Source organism: Lonchura striata, chromosome 3 (genome assembly GCF_050655825.1).
Source record: "Lonchura striata isolate lonStrDom1 chromosome 3, ASM5065582v1, whole genome shotgun sequence".
Lineage (NCBI taxonomy): Eukaryota > Metazoa > Chordata > Aves > Passeriformes > Estrildidae > Lonchura > Lonchura striata.
This window is the reverse complement of record NC_140705.1, coordinates 77,299,212-77,320,178: the sequence shown is the minus strand read 5'-3', so window position 1 is coordinate 77,320,178 and position 20,967 is coordinate 77,299,212. Positions and strand designations below refer to the sequence as shown.

The following is a 20,967-nucleotide window of genomic DNA, read 5'->3' as shown; positions in this document are numbered from 1 at the left end:
AGCTATTAATCTCCTATAGATCAAGGAAACACTTTGGAAACAGAAGGCAAGTTTCCTGGGGTTTGGATTCTAGGAACAAATTCCCCTTTCGAAAAAAAAACCAAAAAAAAAAGAAAAAAAACAAACAAACAAAAAAAAAAAACAAAAAAAAAAACCACCACCAACAAACAAACCAGAAAACCAAACAAGAATTGGGTTCAGTCCATGGTACTGCCATTTGGGGAAAAACTGTAATCTGTTTAGGCTCATATTCTGCATTTGCAAGTACTGGAATCAAATGCTGACAGTTCTCACTAGTGCATAATTAAATTCTTACTCCCAGTTGAAGCCATTGGCAAAACTTTCACTGACTTCAATCTTCAATAGTGCTGGATTAAGCTTTCATTGAATGTAATGAGAATTTGAAAGGCAAAATCAATCCAGATTTTGCAAAGAGCCTCTTTGTTGTGGATCAAACCAAAATCATAACGTAAAAAAAAAAAAACACAACAAAAACTTTGCCATGAATGCAATAAGAATAATGAATCATATTGGTATCCTGCATACTTTTCCAGAAGATAGACAAACTGAGTCACTTGGGGGTCACAGCAATAATCAGAATTGTGTAAGTACTGTGTAGCAAAAACTATTTCTTGGTTAGTCTGCTCTTTTTGGCACAATCCTTCTGGCAGAAACGTATAAATTTATTTTGTTGTTGCTCAAGAGCTCCTGGTGAGTAATTCCTGCTCTGCAGATGGTATATGATGTAGATGATTTTTCAAGTCCAATTTTAAAGTGTAGTGCTGTGGTTTATCACAAAATGTTTTGCTGTAGTATAATAGCTAGAAATCTAAGAAACCAGATTCCACTGTTAAATTTCAAATACATCCCATCCCTTCCTAGATGTATCTCTCATTATAAATTTGCAAGTTAAAACCAATGAGAAACAGGAGTGCCTGGCTGTAGAGAAAGTTCTTCTCCATCCTACACCATGTGAGTGAAGGCTGCAGAAGTTTGGGAAACTGGTGAGACTGCAGAGATTTTTCTCAAGGAGAGTGATACAAAGTAAGTATTGTTCATCTTAGAGTCACCCCCCTCCAGAAAATATCCCAAAAAACCCCAACAAAACAAATGCAAAACAAATTCAATAGAACAGACTAACCTTATGTAGAAATTGCAAATTTATTCAGTCTATTAATAAACCACAGTTAGAGGTGTGTGGAATGGAAGGTGACCTGAGTTTCCCCTGATGATTTAGGGGATTATTCTGGTGCTCACTGAACAGAAGCTTGTCAATAACTGCTTCTCCTGAACCTATGATTTGTCATAGCAGTGACCTCTGGTCCTTGCTACAATTCCCTTAGGATCAGAAGGAAATTCTCATCAGAAGAAATTCTACCAGGAAAGATCAAGAGTCCATTTTTTCAGAGATGCAAAGGCTAGGAAAACGCCATTAACAGGATTTGCTCCTGCTCTACTGTGGTTACAGCCCTGAGAGAGGACTGGACTTTCCGCTCTTACCAACTGAGCCATATCGGTGACATTCATCCTTCAGTCCTGTCTCTGAATTGTCAACATTTTTCTTTGGCTTTAGTGGTGACATAATGGGCTAAGCAGGACTCAAGCAGAGACTACATTTCTAAGGGGGGCACCAGAATAGGACTGCAACTGCTGTGATCACTCACCAGCAAGCCAGGCCTGGACTACCCTTCTTGGCTATGGGCTTTCTCTTGTCCCCCACTGCCCCAATATTCCCAGCTCTCCATCCCTTGGATAGAAGGAGTTGTCAGCCTCTGCCTTAGCCACACACATCAGTCTCCTTTTGTCTCCTGCTCCTGCCTGTCATGGTCCAAGGGTTCTGGGTACACAACTACAGTATGTAAATAGATTATACTTCCCGACACCTCCCATAATACAGTATCAGCTCTATGTTGTTTATCAGTAATTTCTGATTGGAAAACATGTATCCAGTCAAAATGTTTTTACTTAGTGTGTTTTGCCTTCTGAGATACTTAATCCTTGCTTTTATTCCTGTTACATTTCCACAGTTTTCTGACATGTTTGTTTTCTTTTTCAGCGTGTGTGAATTTTACGTAACAGATTGCACTGGAGAACAAAACATTTATTTTTAAATGTTTATGGGAATAAAATAATACTGCTATTATCTACACTCTTGATTACCAGGATTATCTCGTACATATACAGATCCTCCAGATAGGCAGATTAAGTGATCAGAAGGTTCTTAGTGGGCCCCAGGCTCAGAGTGTACACTAAAGAGGATCAAGCCTGCTTTAATTCATGTGCTGCTTTGCTAATGCTCCTGCTCTTTCTCAGGAGAATTTGTGAAATATGTTACCTGGGTCCCAGTGTGGTCCAGTGAGTTGTATAGACTGTCTGGCTTTGATGGACAATATATTGGGGCTGACTTGGAGCAATAATGTGTAAAGAAACATGTATTTTGCTTATCTTGGGCTTGACACACACACCTTTCACATTTGTTGGCAGACCTTGAGCATCTTGTTCTTGCTCAGTGTTGCTAACAAACACCTCTAGAATCTGGTGAGAATGCCTCTTTGTAGCCATTCACAAATCCAAGGTGTTTGAGGGAGCATAGGAGAGGGCCAGCTGTGTCCCCTAGAGAAAGAAAAAAGTCGAACAAAGGCTTTTGCTAACTGAGCAGTTTTTAGGCAGGTAATGGTACTTGCTTATAAATAAAGTTTCTGAGAAGCTGACATTTCCCCATGGCCCAGCTATCATGGAGCAATTTGAACAATGAATATAGGAAACCACCCTGCAAATATGATTTATCCACCAGCTTAAAAAAAACCAAAACAAACAACACATGATTGCTTTCTGACTAGGATATGTGCTCTGAATTGCTTAAGAATTTTGAGAAACTTCCTTTATAGAGCTTTAAAATACAATAATGTAGAGATGAAAGAATCCTTTAGAATTAATGATGGGGACAGAACTGAAGTGACATCCATGTTGAAATGCCACTGTCTTAAATTGTTCTATTCCAGTTACTATGTTTCTGAATGTGTCTGTGGCTCCCAGTCTTTGTCATGTCTGCTAGCAAATATTGGAGCTAGAAGATGACAAGAAATGTGCAGCAGTGGAGTGTGTTATGGGGAAGGAGTGAGCTTTTGACATTGAGCCTAAGAAAAAAATAAATGGAAAGATCTTTTTGCTTAAGAATGCAAAATTACATGAAAATTGGGGCTGATAAAAGAGAAGTAGACAAGAATAGATGAATAGATAAAGTACCTTGAAAGGAACAATGGGGGTGGATGCAACTGTTGAGGAAAGGAGGTCCTGTGTATGTGAGAAAAATTTCACCATACATCATAAACAGAGATAGAAGACTTGAGTTTAAAATTCAAGACTAGGAAATAATTGAAAAAGGGCTCTAGAAAGTCGAGGCAGCAAAGAAGAACTGACAGTAGTGTGAATTCAGTAGCAGTGTTTTGAAAAGATTAGGCTGTAGTGATTTCATTGGGTAACATTCCTTTCCTCACTTCTCTTGTTTCACAGGGAGGAGGGTAATCTCTCATTTATTTATAACTATCCCATATCTGAGATGAAAGTCAGAGCTGGTTATGTTTGGCCTCAGAGTCCACCAGAAGTATAGGATCCTATGAGAAATCCTTACTTGTCAAGCCTCTAATTTTATGCTCTGGCAACCTTATGCCATAGCAATAAACTCCTTTAAGACCCAGCAACCAACCCAGTTACAATGCCAAACTGCCCATTTTAATTTGATCTTCTTGAACACTGGCTTTTGGTGTAGGAACAGTGCTGTGAAGCAGAGGTGCACTTGTATGACTACATCTGCAGAGTGAAAACACAGCCTTCCAAAATACCTTCTGTCTGTCCTTTTGGTGTTCTGCTTAATGACCTCACCCAAATAAAAGTACCATACCTTCCAAAACTGTTATAATGGAGGCAGAAATCTGTTCTCTCCCAAGGGCAAAACTGAGAATAATAATAATTAAAAAAAAAAAAAAAAAAAAAAAAAAGCACTGTCAAGCAAGACCCTCCTTTATGTTTTTAATTTCAGAAAAGCTAGTTTGGTAAGGCTTCTACTGGATGGCTTTCAAATGCAAATCCTCCAGGCTACTTTAGGCGAACTTGATATCGTCTTTGAGTCAGACTAGTCTCTTAAAATGCAGCAGGACCAAAAAAGGACTTGTGATTAAGGAGACTGCACATCCTTGGTGTCCTGGAAGCATGCCAGGGTATGAGATGATATTTCAGTCCTTTGCATTCCTGAGAATGTCCTTTTGTCCCATGAAAGGCTGACATCTTCCTGTGTCATAACGAAATGATGAGGCAGGGAGGGAGGTGTCTGTCTAATGAATCAGTCTGGAGACCAGCTAGGTCTGCTGGTAGGGTGACTGACTGTTGCTTTTCTGGGCTCTCCAATGAAGGGGTGTCGGTCTCTGATGCTCATTTCTGTCCTCTGCCTGCCCCCTGTTGGCTGGTCCACCTCATCGGCAATGGACCTGGCATCCCCCATGTGCTGGACACAAACGAAAAGGATTTTCAAAGGAAGTCATCGCTAAAATTACAAAATCATCTTTTTGTGTGTCCCTTAAAGTGACAAAAAGTGTTGTGGTGGGGTTTTCTTTAGTTGTTGTTTCTGTTTTTTCTCTTGCCAAACTCTGTATGGTTTAAGTTTAAAAGGGTGATGACTACACAATTAAACTTTTGAAATGCTATTCTGGAAGCTGGCAGCTGCTTTCATTTCTGCTTAGACTTACTTTAATTTCTGATTCATATTTTCTTTCAGTGGCTTTCTTGCACACAAATGCCAAAATCGTTGCTAACTTTATAAGTATAAAATGGCTACATCTGCTAGAAATCACCCTTGTATGAAATAGCTGCATCAAAAATTCCAGACAGGTAAGCTCTTCTCATGTTATATTAAATATATAGAAACGTGAATTCCAGAAGTTCTACCCTCAGCTATTCATATACAAGTTGTACTGCAATGGGTGGGGACTTCAACAAGCTTACTGAGGGGAGAACTGAGGCATTTCTGCTGTAAAGGAGCTGGGAAAGATGTCATTTTCCTGCTACCATAACCTCTCTCCCCACAGATCCTCCTTTAGAAAAACCTGAGAGCTCTCTTCCTAGATTAGAGGGAATCTTACTCAGTGTACAAAGCTGACAGGGCTACCAGCAGATGCTTAGGAAAAGTACATCAGCACAGGGCACATACAGCATGATCTTTCCTTTGGTGCATCCTCTTACCATCCAGAAGCCACCGTTTTTGAGACCTATCATGCAGAGGCTGAATAAGGTCTGTCACTTTTATAGCCACCAATGAACTAACTCTGTCTAAAAGTTGCCCTGTTACTTGTAGATATTTGCCAGTAGCTCACTAGCTTTGAACTTCATGAAGTTCTAGATACTTCTCTCTACTGTTATTTGACTAATATATCATAAGTAATGCAGTGAACTAATCTCCTATTCTGGAGCACATTCCAATTCTATTTTCTCAACTAAAATCCTCTCATGCTCCTCCTCCTCCTCCTCACCATGGTGTGCATGGGCAATTTACATCCAGCTGTGGATGGCAGCTGGCCCACCTCACAAGACAGCTCTATGCAGCTGTTTTTTCAAGAGATGTCAGGTGGTCAGTCACTGACAGGCTGCCCATATTGTTGTTTGTTATAGGCAAAAATAGTTTTCTGTCAGTCTCTGCAGTGGGGAAATACATGGAATGATGGTTCTGTTTTGCCCTTTTAAACACACAGCAGGAGCAGGAAGATCCCTCTTCATGACTCAATGCTGTGTGTAATGGACATGTCTCTGTGATGGATCCTAAGGTGCCTATAGCAATGACCACAGTAACTTAGATGTTAACCTTACCAGCCTTATCCTCTGTGACCACATTATAAGGTATAGAAGCTATAACTATTTTTCAAGCTCAGTTAGATTCCTGGGAACGGCAGCAATCCAAGATGCAGATCTTTCTCAAGCCTCAATTTAAAGTGATCATGAGGTCAAATGGAGCCAAGAAGAGCCAAGTAAGAACCTCCAAAACTCAAGCTGTCATAAAGACAATGTCCTTTTAGCAGATGATGCATTTAGCAGATGAGGCCAAGAGAAGTTGGATAAGCAACAGCGCTATGACACATTTTCCTATCAGAAGCACAGCCCTGCTTCCCAGGCTTTCTAAGAGTCCTCTCTAGTGCCTATGCCAATACATTCTGCACTGCACCCCAGAACAGCTGGAGGCAGGTAATCTGACCTACCTGGTAGCCATGTGAGACTTTTCAGCAACTGTTGACTACAAAAGACAAAGATCAAGCTGTAAAGCAGAGTTACTCTTTTGAGACAGGAAATGGCTAGAAATAGGATTCAAACATGATGCCCAGAAAAGGTAATGAGAAAAAAACATGCATGCAATCTATGAGCATGGATTCTTTGTTCCAGCAGGTGCCAGTCTGCTGCATTTGCAGATGGTATATCAAGGGAGCCCCAATGGCTAGTTAGAGCAATTCCTGCACTAATGTGAACAGAGATTTTGATTTCACGGTCTGAAATAAAATGACCCAAATATAATTATGCAAGCTTATTAATTTATTTGCTATGGGTCGGTAACCCTTCACAGTCTATAGCACGAGTTACATGAAGGGCCAGGGGGATTGAAACTCAAATTTAACAGAGTTGGATTTCTGTATGGAAATTGGAAGAAACGAAGCACTAAATTGCATGTTTTATGATGATATCTTATTAAGAAAAAATTAATGCCCAACTTTGAAAGCACCAAACTAATTCTGAACAGAAGCAGTATAAAAAGAACTGCCTCATGAAGGTTTGAATGATATATAAGCAAGATATGCCCCCCTGTCCAGTGCTGGAAATATGGACAAACCTTGAAAGTTACCAACTTAGAATAGCCAATATAACATGGGCTTTCTGTTTGCAGAGGCAATTTCTACAGTGGTGCTAGAGGCACTACTGGCAGATTTAGTAAAGTCAGGGTACTGCATAAAGCGTGTGTCTTGGTTTTGAGACAAGTTTCAGGAGAAAATGCCCTGGAATGAGCATTTCCTCTAAGCAAAAAGGGCTTCAATAATTCCCTTTTCTTTCACCAATGAGAGTAATGGATACCAAGGGGTGAAAGTGAAAAAACCACAGTTTATTAATAGAAAAAAAAAAAAAGTGCCTGCAAGGCAAAAGAAAATAAAGAAAAAAATTGAATAAATGTTAGATATTGAAATTGTGCATGGCAGCCTGTGTTCCTCTTGATGACATCTGATGCTTTGTCCTCAGGGCTCTGTGAGCATTTCAGAACAGGAAGCATTAAGATCTTTCTCCTACAAAGCAGGAACAGGGTTATTGCATCAGACTTCTTCCATTCCCATTGCAATGTTCCATTCCCACCTAATGTTACAGTATTAGGTGTGTGCACTGAGTGAATGACTATGGTCTAAACACACTGCACTATGTTTGTAGGCTTCAACAAGACAGAGAGCCTGTCCCACACAAAGTCAGATGGAACAGGGATGAAAGGTGTTGGGCATTTAGTCTGGGTGCTGCTAAACACATGTGGAGCCTTTGTTGACACTCTCAGGAAACTATTACATCTGTGTGTCAGAGTGGAGGAGCCACTTGATCAATGCATAGATCACAAAATCAATTAGGATCACAGAATGTTCTGAGCTGGAAAGGATCCCAAGAATCATCCAGTCCAGCTCTTAAGTGAATGGCCCAGATATTACAGTATACTTTTTCCACATGCAAAAGCTGGCCCTGGAGGCCCTCCCTGCTGGACCTAAAGGTAGTTAGGACCTTCACTTAGAGCACCTCACAAGGGCACAGACTTTGACCATTGTGAACTTGATTTGAGCCTGAGAGCCAGAAGCAAGGGAACTGCACACCTGCCTCAAATCTTCAAACTACCTCTTAAGGGCTTTTATCTTACATGGTAATACAAAACACTATTTAGTGTTTCTTCCTTCAAAACTGTTTTGATATGTGTGATGGTAAATCAAGGGAGAAAACTTTCCAGCAGGAATAAAAATTAAAACCTCATTCATTTTACCCTACTTTCTCCATTCATGTGTAGAATACATATGATGACTATGACAGTGTTAATGGTGAAGTTCATGGCTTCGCCTCAAAAGACACTTTATACCTAAGTGACATTCTGGTGGTCTTCATAACATAGGCTTGCACATAAACTTAATAGTAGATAAGATGGTTAAGTGTCTTTCCTGAGAAGAGGGAGCTGTGAGGTTGAACCCTTTTAGACCCTTTTGGACATCAAACTGGAACTCACTTCCTGGATAAGCATCCTAAGGAAAGGACTGTGCCTGAGGTGTGATAATGTTCTAGTTCGTCTTCCAGTTGGTAATAGATTCTTTTTTTGAGGTACATACAGCCAATGGGAGATAGCAAATTCCAAGCTCAGTATATGCATTAGTATTTATAGAATTTTTTGTGCCATATGCTGTAATTAGGACTGACCTTGATAATGGTGATTTATCTAGCCTTTTGATGGAAAAAACCCTTGCTGTTAAGTTAAATGAGTGCCTTTTTTATTATTATTATTTTTTAAGCAGGTCTGGACTACTGCACATGGCTGTAATGCTCTCCAAAATTGGAGTAAAGATAATGCATTTGACTTAGGTAATAAAACTGAATCCTGCAGGTGATCATTTGATTGCAATTCATAGAAGTTTATTATAGAAATGTAAGAAAGAATAACAGCATCACTTTAGAAGAAGATAAAAAACCCCTGACCCTAATCTTCTTTCTGCACTGAAATGAAACCAAAAGTTATTCCAAATTAATTTTATAGAAGGAGTCGTATCAGGTCTCTGCTCATGCTTGACATTTTACCAAGTTCTTTCCCTCCTGGTGCTTTTCTCACAGGATACAATAAAATTTAGCATTCATGAATTGCTCAGAGCCTTTTGTAAAATCCCAGCCCATGATTTCAGCACCTTCTTTGCTTGTTTTGAAGATCTTGTTGCTGAACTCAGATCTTTCATCAGTCTCTAGCTGGGGTCTGCTACACATCTTCCAGGGCAGATAAGTTGCTGAGGATGCTTCAGCACCACAAGATAGAGTGAGCAATGGGATTTATGATGCTGGTGAAAAGGGGCATGCAGAGAAATGTGAAGACTGGTTTATGCCTCGTGGCTTCTTCATAAGATAGAGTCTTTTATGTTGGAAAAGAGTCTAAAGAACATTGAGCCGAAACATAAACACAACACTACCAAATCTATGCCTAACCATGTCCCTACACGAGCATACCACATTCATTAGTAGTCATTTACCTTGCTACCATAGGTGGCACAGAAAAACTAGCATTGCAGTACCAAGCTTGAGGGATGCTCACTGCAGCTGCAGCAGAATGCAGCAAGGCATGGTTTGCAACTTAGGCTGGAGGTGCTGAAGTAGCTGTCACAGTTCCATGCTGTATCAACTTCACCCTTTAGGGTATACGAGCTCTCTGGTTTAAAGCTCTGTCTGCATGATCTCTGCCTTCAATGCTGTATACTCTATGGTTGTAGAGAAAGAGTGAGAGCAGGGATAACAGAAGGCTTTAGTTAAGCATTGAGCTAGGGAATAGATAGATAGAAGTCTTCAATTTTCCTGACTCTTGTTCAGTGGTAATGGTCAGCTTGTATGAAGGAAACTAGGAGCAAAAAACTGGCTCTGCCAGGGGAAGAGGTTGGGTTGGCAATGGTTAGGTTAAACCACTAGTCTCAGGAAAACACTTAGGAGAAGACCACTCACCATGGCTGCATGGACTGGTCATTTTAAAAGTGGAGATCTTACCTGATAGGCTTTCCACAATTTTTCTGCCTAGAACCTGCATTTGGCTGCCAAAGGACAGCTGATGTACTGGTAGTGTTGCTCCCACAGTGCCACAGTTGTAACTCTTCTGTTGCATAACAGAACTTCTCATCAGCACCTCACGGATGCAGGGTCAGGATTTAATTAAAACATCATAAAGATGTCTTTGGGGATCTGGACACAATATTATTCTGAATGCAATGCAGTATTGCAGGAAAAATGTGACTCTTTTCTACTCGTGTGTACCCAGGGCACAATTCAGGTGACCAGTAAAGACTAGGCGTAGGATCAAGTAGATGATACAGAGTAAGCTTGGTTTCATCAAAATATATATAAGGTGGACTAATTTCCAGTATGCTTTTGTAAGCAGCATTTGCTTGAATTCTACTAGAAAATAAAAAGATACTGCCACAATAAGAGTGCTAAAGCCTGAGAAGGGGAAGGAGCAAAATCAGTCTACCTGATTGAAATCTTGTTTGAAACACCTTAAAAGGTCTCTGATGTCAGTTAAAGATTGTAAACAGAACTTACTTCTAAAAAATACTAGGAACATAGTTAGTGACTAATTTAATTAGTTTCATTTTGTTACAAAATACATGAGTATGAAATGGAGAAGGATAAACTGCTACCACAGTTACCACTATGTCTTCACCTAGAAAATTACAATGGCTGTGTTTACTTCTGTCTCTGGTCCATTCCTGTTAAGTCAGATAGGTGGTATCTCCTACACCCCTGGTTTTGAGCTTTATTCCTGAAGGACTTGATTCACCACCAGATAACTTACATTTCATGCTGCCATAATTCCACTGATTTTGGCTAAATACTGTGAAGTTATTTGGTGATGATAGAGGAGTAATTTTAAAAAAAAATCTTGTAAAAGTCTTATGGATCCTTTTTGATTTTAAATAATTCAATTTTGTGGTTCCGGATCTTAAGAATTAAAATGATCCAATCAATGGACTGACAACAATGCCTTTGTCACCTTTTTCTGGTCTGTGTGTGTGAGAGAGGGAGGGGAAGTGGTGGGGGGATGTCCCTGAGTTAACTCCTTCCAGCCTGTCTGGGTTCCAGCTGGTTCCAGCAGCAGTGCTAGTTCACTGCCCATAGGATCAGGCACTTTATTTATGGTTTTGAGCCAGAGCTGCAGACTGCCAAAGAAGAGAAGGACCTGATGCTGCCTGCCATTGCTGCAAATGTTGATAACTCTATTGATTTCATTGGCATCAGGCAGCTTCAGAGCCAGAAAGAATGCCTGACCTAACAGGATTGGTTCCTGTGTGAGAAAGAACAATTTTATTCTCCCAGCATCCCTGGATCATATACAAGGAGTTGGAAAAAGAAATGCTAAAGGAAAGAGAACATGATACATCAGGTCTTTGGGATTGGTGATGCATTTTGTATGACAGTTACTAATTTGTTAAAGGAAAAATTGGAGAACAGTGTTTCCTTTCTAAACTTTCTAAACTTTCTAAACATAAACTAAGGTTTATGGCCACATTCTTAAATATACATATTCAAATCAATATATATGTATCAAATATACATATTCAATTTAGGAAATTTGTAGCATAAGCCAATCAATCCTCACTAAATGATATTTTCTCTAGTAGCAAAAATAATATCTCTAGGGCTAATATTCCATTTATTAGGTTCTTAGGTGAAATAAGGGGTAAGAACTGTAAAGATGAAGTTGGCAGCCAAGGCTGAGGATAAAGACTCAAAAGAAACCAATCAATTCCCAAGGGAATGTGCAAATTCTTCTAATAGATCTGTGTCATCTTTACTGGAAGCTGTTTAAACATGACTAAGATTGTGAATGTTTGGCTGTACAACCGTGCCTCTGTTAGAAGCTAACAGTGGTTCCAGTGGGTCAAATGCCTGACGTAATTACCGCCTGGGCTCGGGGTGCTTGGGAGGGCTTTTCTCATCCTTCATACAACTTCTCCCATGCCATGGTGATGAATGGCTACTTCACATCCTCGGCACCACCAATTCTTTGCTCACACCAGCCAAGGGACTTTCTCTGCTCCATTGTTTGAAGGATTTAAAGTGAAGGCTTTTATCAGATGTCCACGAAATGCATTTCTGCTCCCTGTGCTTCTTCATAAACCATGACTGGTCTACTTGTCTTTCATCACATAAAACTCCATTTCCAGTTTATAGATTCCTTGAGTCTCAAGCAAGTGTGTGTTCTGAAGCATTAAATTTCAAACCTTAGCATGGGACTCATGAGGGTCATGTGTCATTGCTGTTATTGTCTTCCTTGGGCTCTTCACACTAATAACTGTAATGGTTTTTCCAACACTGTAAGATGTAAATTTGAGTATTCAATATTATAGTCACAGCTTGGATTTTGTTTTCTCCTATCTCACCTGTGGCTCATTTTCACAAGTTGTTATTTGTTGTATAAAAGATTCTGCCTCATTTTTTCCTGAATATATTTCTGTTCTTGTTAATAGCAATGTTAATTATGTCAACATAAAGAGAAGAACATTTTTTTCTTCATATTATACAGCTTGCTTAACTGCATTTGGCTTGCCTCTAATCAGAAGCTGGCTTTATGTGTTCCTTAAGGAATAATTAAAAAGTGGGGTTTTTCTGTTTGTTTGCTTAATTGGTTTAGTGGGGGGCTTTCAGCAAGCAGCAAGGAAAAGTTTTCTCCATCCCACAAGCTGGCTATGAACTCAGCTGTACAGGCAATGCTTCTTTATCCAAATTTGTAATTAATTATATAGACGAGGCATTCATTTGTCTGTCTATCCATGCATCTATTTTTTGCCACAATTATTTATATTGCCCCGTTTGAAAAGGTTGCTATGAGCATGTAAATGACATGATATTGTCACTCTACTGAGAGGGTTTGTCAGTCAAATGTGGTAGGTAGTGCTGTGCAGAATGTGGATGCTTACCCTTCTTGCAGTGCCCATGAAAGTCCAATATAGTTCATGGTCCTGTTGATTGCAAATAGTTCTGTGGCAATCTATTGATAGCAATTTCCTCAGGATTTTTCATTTCTGTGTGTCTTCTTGAATTGGCAGCTGATTAATACGCCAGAGATTAAATAAGTCATACCTGCCTGGTTTTACCTCCCACCCTTCTGTCCCCCTCTCAGGATACATTCTTTCCAGTCTTTGCTTCTCTTGCTTTTCTCTGATTTTTGCAGGAATACAAAGGATGTGGAGAGAAAGAGACGGGTGACCACACTTTCTGAGATGAAGAAAAAGATCTGCATTTTTAAAATATAAGGATAGAATAGTTTCTTCTCTGCATATGTAAAGGGAATTTGGGATCTTATCCATCCCTTGTGGAACCATGTTTTATGACCCCTGAATCTTTCCCTGGGAAGGTTCTCTGACGATGAATATGGTTCTGTCAGAGGAGTAAGTTTTGTTTCTAAGTTTTTTTTTTTTTCAATTTGAATGTGACATGACATTTGAAGTGTAAATGATGCAATAGTTTCAGAGCTGATGATCATCAAAAGGTCTAACTGGCTTCATTTACAGTTTTGATACTCAAGGGACCGAACTAACTGAGAAAGTCACCTAAGTCCTGAAATGTGTAACTCAAGAAACACGTATTTGAAACCTCAGCTCTTGGTGTTTCCAGGTCATCAGCAAATGACATAGAATTAAAGAAACTCCAATACCTAGAGAATGAGACCAAGTTCTTTCTCTGGATGCTTCTAATACATTTACCACTGCAAAAACCCACTCTCAGCAGTGAAACATAGAGTAAGGGTTTGCCTGATTTTCTTTAATGTTTAAACTTTTTACAACTTCCATGAAAAAAACACAAATAAATATAACAAATAAAAAATGTTGAATGTTGTTACCAATCAAAATATAAAATGCATTTATTGTACAATAAGGGAGTGATAAAACTAACAGAATAAAAATCAGACATAAAAGATTAAACAAAAGAGGGTCTGGTTTTGGCGAAAGGCAGGTTAATTTTTGTAGTTATGTGGAGGCAGAGCCTGGAGCTGTGTGGGTGTGGCCAAGACTTGAATATTATTCCTTACCATCGTAAGTCATTGCCAGGAGCTGAGGGAAAGGGACTATTTTGCTTTCAGGAAATAAAGGGCGTTCCTTTATGGTCAAGGGAAAGCATGGTCAAAGGGAAAAGGGTCTGTCCACCATTTTTTTCCATCATCCCAAGTTTAGTATGGCATTTTGTATGTAAATCACCCTCTCTTTGTACATTTTTGTGACTAGTATGTTGCTGTTAGTGTTAGTTTTCTTACCTCATTGCTCTTTCCAGAAAATCGCTCCCATCTCAGGCCAGGATTCCCTAATTTAGTACTACCCCTAAAAGAAAAACAAACTATGAGCCGCTCCCCTCCTGCCCTTCATTTACTTTTTGCACAGTGCCACAATTTTATTTTGAGCAGCAATGGACAGTGCTTTTTTACCCACATAGTCAAAGCTAGGCTACAGCCTGGTGGTCAGGGTGCTCCCCAGCCAATTGCAAAGTGAAAAGTCATCATCTTCCAGCCTCTCATCCATCACGCAAATAGCATTTTGTACTGCTGGAGATGCTGTGTTTTCAGATGAATTTAGGGTTTCTAACCAGTGGAGACTGCTCCATGGAGTGACAGCGCCAACTGGTTAGGGGCTTTCCAGAATCAGAAGGACTGCATCACTCTGTGTCACCCTGGGGCAAGGGAGGAAGTCTGGTATTTGCTCTACTTCCAAGATGATGTGAAACTCTTGAGAGAGCAGAATTGACTTGACTTCTCCTTGTCTATTCATATAACATGGAACTAGACATTGTCTGTCAGTACTTGTATTGCAGATCTCTCAAGCAGAGCCATACCTTTGCATTCTACACAGATACTCTGAGTTTATGTGGATAAAAGCTCCCTGAGGGGAGACCATGGCCCAGATCCGATAAAATATTCAGTTTCTTACTTCCCACTTAAATCAATGATCAGCTATTAACCGCCAAGCATTTCAGGGGTACTCCTGGTGCCATGGAAAGATCAAGGAGGAGCATGACCTTAACTTGGTAGTGAGGTATTTGTACAAGGAATGAGTTATTTCCGGAGACCCAGACATATACAAGGTAGAAAAATAGACCAATAGAAAGAAAAGAGGCATAAACTTGATTCTGGAATTAATTAAGAAATTCTGAGCATCCAGAATATTGTCTGTGTGGACAATGATTAGAAGAAGAACGAGAAATCAAGAGAAATATTACTTCTGGTTTAGTTCAGTTATATAATTATTGCATTACCACAGAAAATCAATCTGAATTTGGATTATCAAAATAGTTTAAATTACATTAAAGCACCAACACAGCAGCACCAATGATGATAACAGTAAAAATCTCCATCTCAAATTGTTTTGAGTAACAACATAAAATACTGTAAAAATTGATGTGTCTAGGATTACCCGAGTATACTTGTAAGAAGCAGGAAAGAAGGTGATCTGAGGAATAGTATCAGATATTTGAAGTTTTTAAAAAATGAGAAGTTTCTAAAGAAAAAAGTGGAAGACTGAGGAGACAAGAGACATAAAAGCCAAGGGAGAATAGTATTTGAAGTATGTTGAAGTCACCTGAGAGAGCCAGAAGGGTGAAATATTTTACAATTATGAGATTACTAAGGTCCTTTTTTTTTTTTTTTTTTTTTTTTTTTTTTGTGGACTGCTATAGAGGTATTTGAAAGAGTCTAGCATGGAGGTGGAGAAAAGGACTTCTGATGCTTACTGCAAAAAGCATATTCAATAAAGCTGAAAGGGAAAAGGAGAGGGTAATCAGAAAGCAGGGAGTGGAAAAGCAGAGCCAAGATTATTTTTTCTTTTTTTTTTCTTCCCTAAGTCTTACTGTGAAAGAGGAGTAAGAAGAGACTAAGCTGCTGAGGAGTAAGCTGCAGAAAGGTCTTATAAGAGTTTGTGTCATGAAGTGAAGAATCTGTGGCAGGTAGATGAGCTGTAAGAGCACGGGAAGGCATCGGTGTTTGGCTGAGAGATGTGTTTGGCTAAGAGAAAGTAAAGTTGATGGTCCTTTCCATGGGCAAGAGGAGTTCTGAAGGAGCTACAAATGTGGTAAAAACATGAGGGAACAACACATGAAGCTGCAGATCAAGAAAGCTCATTGATACTGAGGTTGACATCCCAGATGAAAGACTGAGATGTAAAGAACCAGGAGGATCCAGAGTTAAAATCATAGGGCAAGGCGAGATATGAGATGGCAAGAAAGGTTGAGGTGAAAAGAAGTATCAGATAGAGTGTTGTGTAGAGGATAAAGAATGAGAAAGGGAAGGAGGAAAGACTTAGAGGAGACATCAAACTTTTCCACCACAGCCAAAAACAGGAAGGGGAGAGGGAGAAAAGGCTTCTGTGAGTGAAGGTAGCTGCAGACAAGAGACAGAGACTTAATCTTTGCCAGTAGGAGTTTTAATAGCTCCTGATGGAAAATTAGAAAAGCCTGCTTCCTCGGCTCCCAGAGGGAGAGAAAGGGAGGGAGACAGAATAAATTTAACAGTGTCTGTGAAGAATTTATATACAAGGGGATAGGAATCTGGCATAAGGAAAGAAGGTAGATTATAATCCTAAAGATTTTCTTTTCAAAACCTCATTAACCATATTCACAGCAAAGCTGAGAGAGATCGAAGCATAGAAGGAAGGTTTCAGGAGACACTACTTTAAAATATACCTGCCAGGATCCATCTCTCAGAAAATCATTTTAATTTCCCCTGATCTTGTCTGGATAGGGTTCAAAAGCCTTTTAAATCTTGTTTTGGCCTTCTGCCTTCATAATTATTTATTTCCTATGACTTTTATCCAACTCAAACTTCGGGGGCTATTTCACTGAGCTGTTTAAAATTTAGCTGAGATATTCCATCTTTCTTAGACCAATATCTTAAATGACTGGAACTCCATAATGGTATGAACCTTTCTGTGATAAGTGAAAGAAAACAGTGATGCTGGTTGTTTACTAAAAGCCTGGTGTCAGACAGGACAGTCTGACTTGTAGACAACCTTCAAACAGAGCTGGCAGCAAATGAGTCCTGTCCTGAAGACTTTTGATACAGTTCCACTTGTTTCATCTAAAACCAAGACTAAAAAGTAAAAATATAAAATTTAAAAATTCATATAGTAGTAAAGTTCTGTGAAAATTTTTGTTGTAATTCAAATTTTCAAAACATTAACCTCTACTTAGTCACACATTTTCCTCCAAAACGGAATTAATATCTCTGGAGCCCTTGAGGCAGAGCAGTGCATCTGCTGCAGATGACACCTCACAGAGGAGAGGTTTTCCCAAGTGTCATGGTAGGGAATTGTTATGTGGAAATATCATCACTGTTGCAGCAGTTATGTGGAAAACCCAAAGCTGTTCAGACAGAGAAGGACCTTCTAAACAGAGCAGAATATTTTTCTGTAGGAGTTCTAAGTAAGACATGTCCGCCTGATTGATGATACTGAAATTCCATACAGGTGTAAGTCCTGCTGGTTTTTATTTTGGCTTAAATCGGTATAAAGGGACCTTTCTGTTGGCACTGCGTAAGTTTATTGAAGCCAGTGAGTTGGTTTATAATGAACTGTAATGTTCGTATTTACGTTATTCACAAAAGCCTGCACAGGCTCAGGAAGCAAAGGATGGCTAAGGGGGGATTTCATAATCAAGGGAGGTTCATCAGAGCCTGTCTTGCCATCAGGAATCATAAGTTTACCCTCCACAAGCAAAGGCACAACTTATGTGCAGGGCTGAGTGCCCCACTGGCAGCAGTTTAACCACAGACTGGCCTAAACCACCCACGAAATCCCAGCCTCATAAGCTTTCCTTGGTCTCTGGTTTTTACTACATGGACAAGATCTGAGACCTGAGGTCCTCTGCTAAATGGAAGCAGAACTAGATGAGGTGTTGGTGTCTTTTTAAGCAAAGGAAGGAGGAGGAAATACTGCCTCAGGGAAGTAAATGTTCCTCACTTTATCTCATAAGATTGGTTAGAAATATGCTTAGTGGATCATCATGACAGAAACTTGCACTGCAGGTGGTTCTGCAAGTGTTGGTAGTTTTGAAAAACTTAGGGTTTGTGTTTGCCCTCCTAAGCTGTGGCATAAAGGTTTGATTTGGTTTTATCCAGATGACAGCTAATGTGGTAAAAGTACCTCCCTGCTAAATCTTGTCTTGAGACAGGGAGACTGTATTTAGTAAGAGAAAGCCACAGAGCTTTCCTTTTTAAGCATAAAAAGCTGCGTCTTTTACCATACACAAGAATTATTATACAATAAAAACACAGTGTAGATAAGGTTCGTAAGTTTTACCAGATGAAAACTTACTGACGTGAGCCTCATAGTGGGTACAGGGCTGATCTTAGTGAATCTACCTTATGACAAAACTACAGCACATTGGCTGTGCTATGCTTTTACCTCTGTCTGCAGAGGAATGTTGCCTGGGTGGGAGTGGGTAACAGAGAGGACCTATAAAAAGACAGTTTAGGTGAAGCCAGAAGTCTCTCCTCACCTGTTCCATGAGAAATCAAACTCTCTTGGTCTCTGCTGTTATTATTGCAGCAGGATTGGGAATTTGTGCCAATTATGCATCAACAAAATAATCTCTGTGCAACAGGGCTGCAGCTCAGGGAGAGGGAAGGAAAGCCTGCACGAGGGGATTGCTGCTAACACACACTTGCGTGTACAGCACAAACCTCTGCATTCTTAGACACATTAAAAGCAAAAAGCCCTGGCACACTGAGAACTTAGTGTAGGCTAAGCTGTAATGTTCGAACTCTGCGCAACGCTGTTATCCTATAATTTTGCCTCAGGACAGGCTTAGCCAAGCCTGCATACATTTATCCCTGTGAATAGCAAGTACTTCATGGAAAGCAGGAAGAAAACCAGGTGGGTTTGCTGGCCAGGGGACGTGGTTTCATTTACAAGGAACGAGTGCAATATCGAGTGCCTCAGTCCCTATTCCCTTGTTACTCACAAGTCTGGTTTTTGCAAAGGCACTTTCCAGGGCTTGTTGCTGGAATCTTGCATGTTGCTGACAACAGGGAGATCTGGGATGGTGGGCCACATTGGTTTGAAGTATGTCAGCTTAGCTGCTGTTCACCCGCTACCATGGGTAAATGCACTTAAGAGCCTTCTCCCTCTTTCACTTCTTCACTATTTTTCCCCCTTTTGGTTGTAGACAGAGGAGCCTTTGAAAGCTTTTGATAAACTTATGTAATTGGGTATGTTTTCCAAAGCACGTCTCTGTTCTTTCCGAGGGCTTAGCTAAGAACATTATTCCAATTCTTCTCTAGGCCTTCAAAAGTGCCGATCTTTTCAAACATGTGCAGTGTGAAGGATTACAAATTTGTTTTTCAAAGGACCCCAAATCCCTGCTGCTTTCATCAGTTCCCCTCCTTGTGCTCCCAGTTTTCTCCCCTCACCCCAGTCTCATAGCCCCAGCTCTGAGCTGCAGGATGCTGACACTCCCTCTTTTTCTGTCCCTCCACCTCTCACTTCTTGCTTCTGCTTTTCAGCTCCCCCCACTGCCCATACTCCCCAATATATTTTTTTTTAATATGAAACAAAAGTGCTGAGAAGCATTGCCATGGCAGCAGTGCTGCAGCGGGCCCTCCCCTCCATGTGTATGCGAGGTCTAAACTTTTAATATAATGGCCTGAAAAGAACAGGAAGGGGACAGCTTGAGGCAGAGAAAAAGAGTGAGGGAGAGTGCAAAAGCAATGAAAAGTGGGACAAAACCATTGGAAATGCATTCAGGCTGACATCACCACCCTTTCCCACAGTGGTCATTCACTTAGGAGGCTCCAGTGTCCATTCACTGGCTTAAAGCTAGCTTTCTAGAGCCCTGGGAGACCATCTTTCCCAGCCTGAATGCCTTTTTTGTTGTGAAACAGTGAACTGTTTCTGAAACCCTGCATAAAGGGCTGAGTAATTCACTGCAGTTGCCAGGAAGTCTGAGCCACTTGTGAGCTAACAATAGTTAACTTTATCTGCCGGCCCAAGCCCCCCTTCCAGCTGTAGGTCCTGAATTCTAATAAGGGCTTTACTCATGCCTCTGAGGTTATGGTAATATTTTATACATCTTTTTTCATTAGGACACAGTCATAGCTACTGTTGAGGCACCGGAGGCAAGTGCTGTCAAATGATGTGGGATTGGGGGGGAAAGGAGGGAAAAGAAGGAAAATAGCTTTTTATATCAGGCAGGCAGTTTGGTCATTTTGTACTAGAAATATAAACTTCATTTAGGCAAAACCAGGGATCATAATTTTTAAAAATTCACTTTACAAACCCCAGAGTCAAGCAAGACATTATGATTGTTTTCTATCTGTGAAACAACCTCAGCTTTCCATAATTTGTGGTTGCTGGTTTTATTTTTTCCTCTCTTTCTTCTCTGTCCCTGCACTGCAGGCATGATGGTGAAAAGTGAGTGAATCATGAAGGAAATAGATGAATTTGTTTGGGTTTCCCTTTTAATCCAGATTTGGATGTTGATGTGCAGAAAAATTCTTCACAGTGACAGCACAGCTGTGTATAAGCAGTGACACAAAACAGTGATTCACGCAGTGGTTCTTTGAGAGATGTGGATCATCAGTTTTTTTCTTTACCTTCTGAACCAGTTGCTTTCTTGATAACTGAAAAAATCAAGTGTAAGAGGAGTTCTAAATTGTCCCTTTGGCCTTCAGAAAAGGAAAAGAAAAATTGCTCATTCCTCACTTTTAAGCAAATGATCACTCAGAGTAGAATTTATTTCAGAGCATCACTGTGACCATTCCTGTCCAAAGTAAAAGACAGCACAGCTTGAACAATGCTTCCGTGTCTTTAGTGTCTGTGCCTTACTTGCTATGCCTTGAGAAATAGCATTAGAAACACCTGGATGGAAATAAAAGCACATATTTCAAGGTCCCACACAACACTTTATTAGTTTTATAAAAGGTGTTTGAAAGATGTGTACAGGTTTTGTAAAACTAAACCACAGAAATGTTCCTGATGTATTCTCCTATCACAGCACTACTTTTTCTTCATCTGTACTCATGACACCAAATTATGCCAGTGGGAGCTGCATGTGTGGTGGATGAGGTCACTGCAGGGTCACTGCATAGTAAATAAGTTGCTTGGCTTTTTGGTTAAGTTCAAGTATTGAATTGCTTTCATATCTTCTCTCCGAGTGACCTTTACCAGGGAGGAATACCATGCTCTGATGGAGTGA

At 40.1% G+C, this 20,967-nt stretch overlaps 1 long non-coding RNA gene across 25 annotated transcripts in view; it reads left to right on the top strand.

Annotated features, from left to right (window-relative positions):
• Positions 1–20,967, top strand: part of LOC110477926 (uncharacterized) — a 306,989-nt gene that overhangs the window by 217,140 nt on the left and 68,882 nt on the right. For 18 of the 25 annotated variants that reach the window (XR_014954343.1, XR_014954361.1, XR_014954356.1 and 15 more), the window contains 2 exons: positions 883–4,884; positions 12,965–13,181. This is a non-coding gene — a long non-coding RNA (uncharacterized LOC110477926). The remainder of the gene's footprint in view (positions 1–882; positions 4,885–12,964; positions 13,182–20,967) is intronic. The other 7 variants (XR_014954346.1, XR_014954360.1, XR_014954348.1 and 4 more) reach the window with 7 other exon arrangements.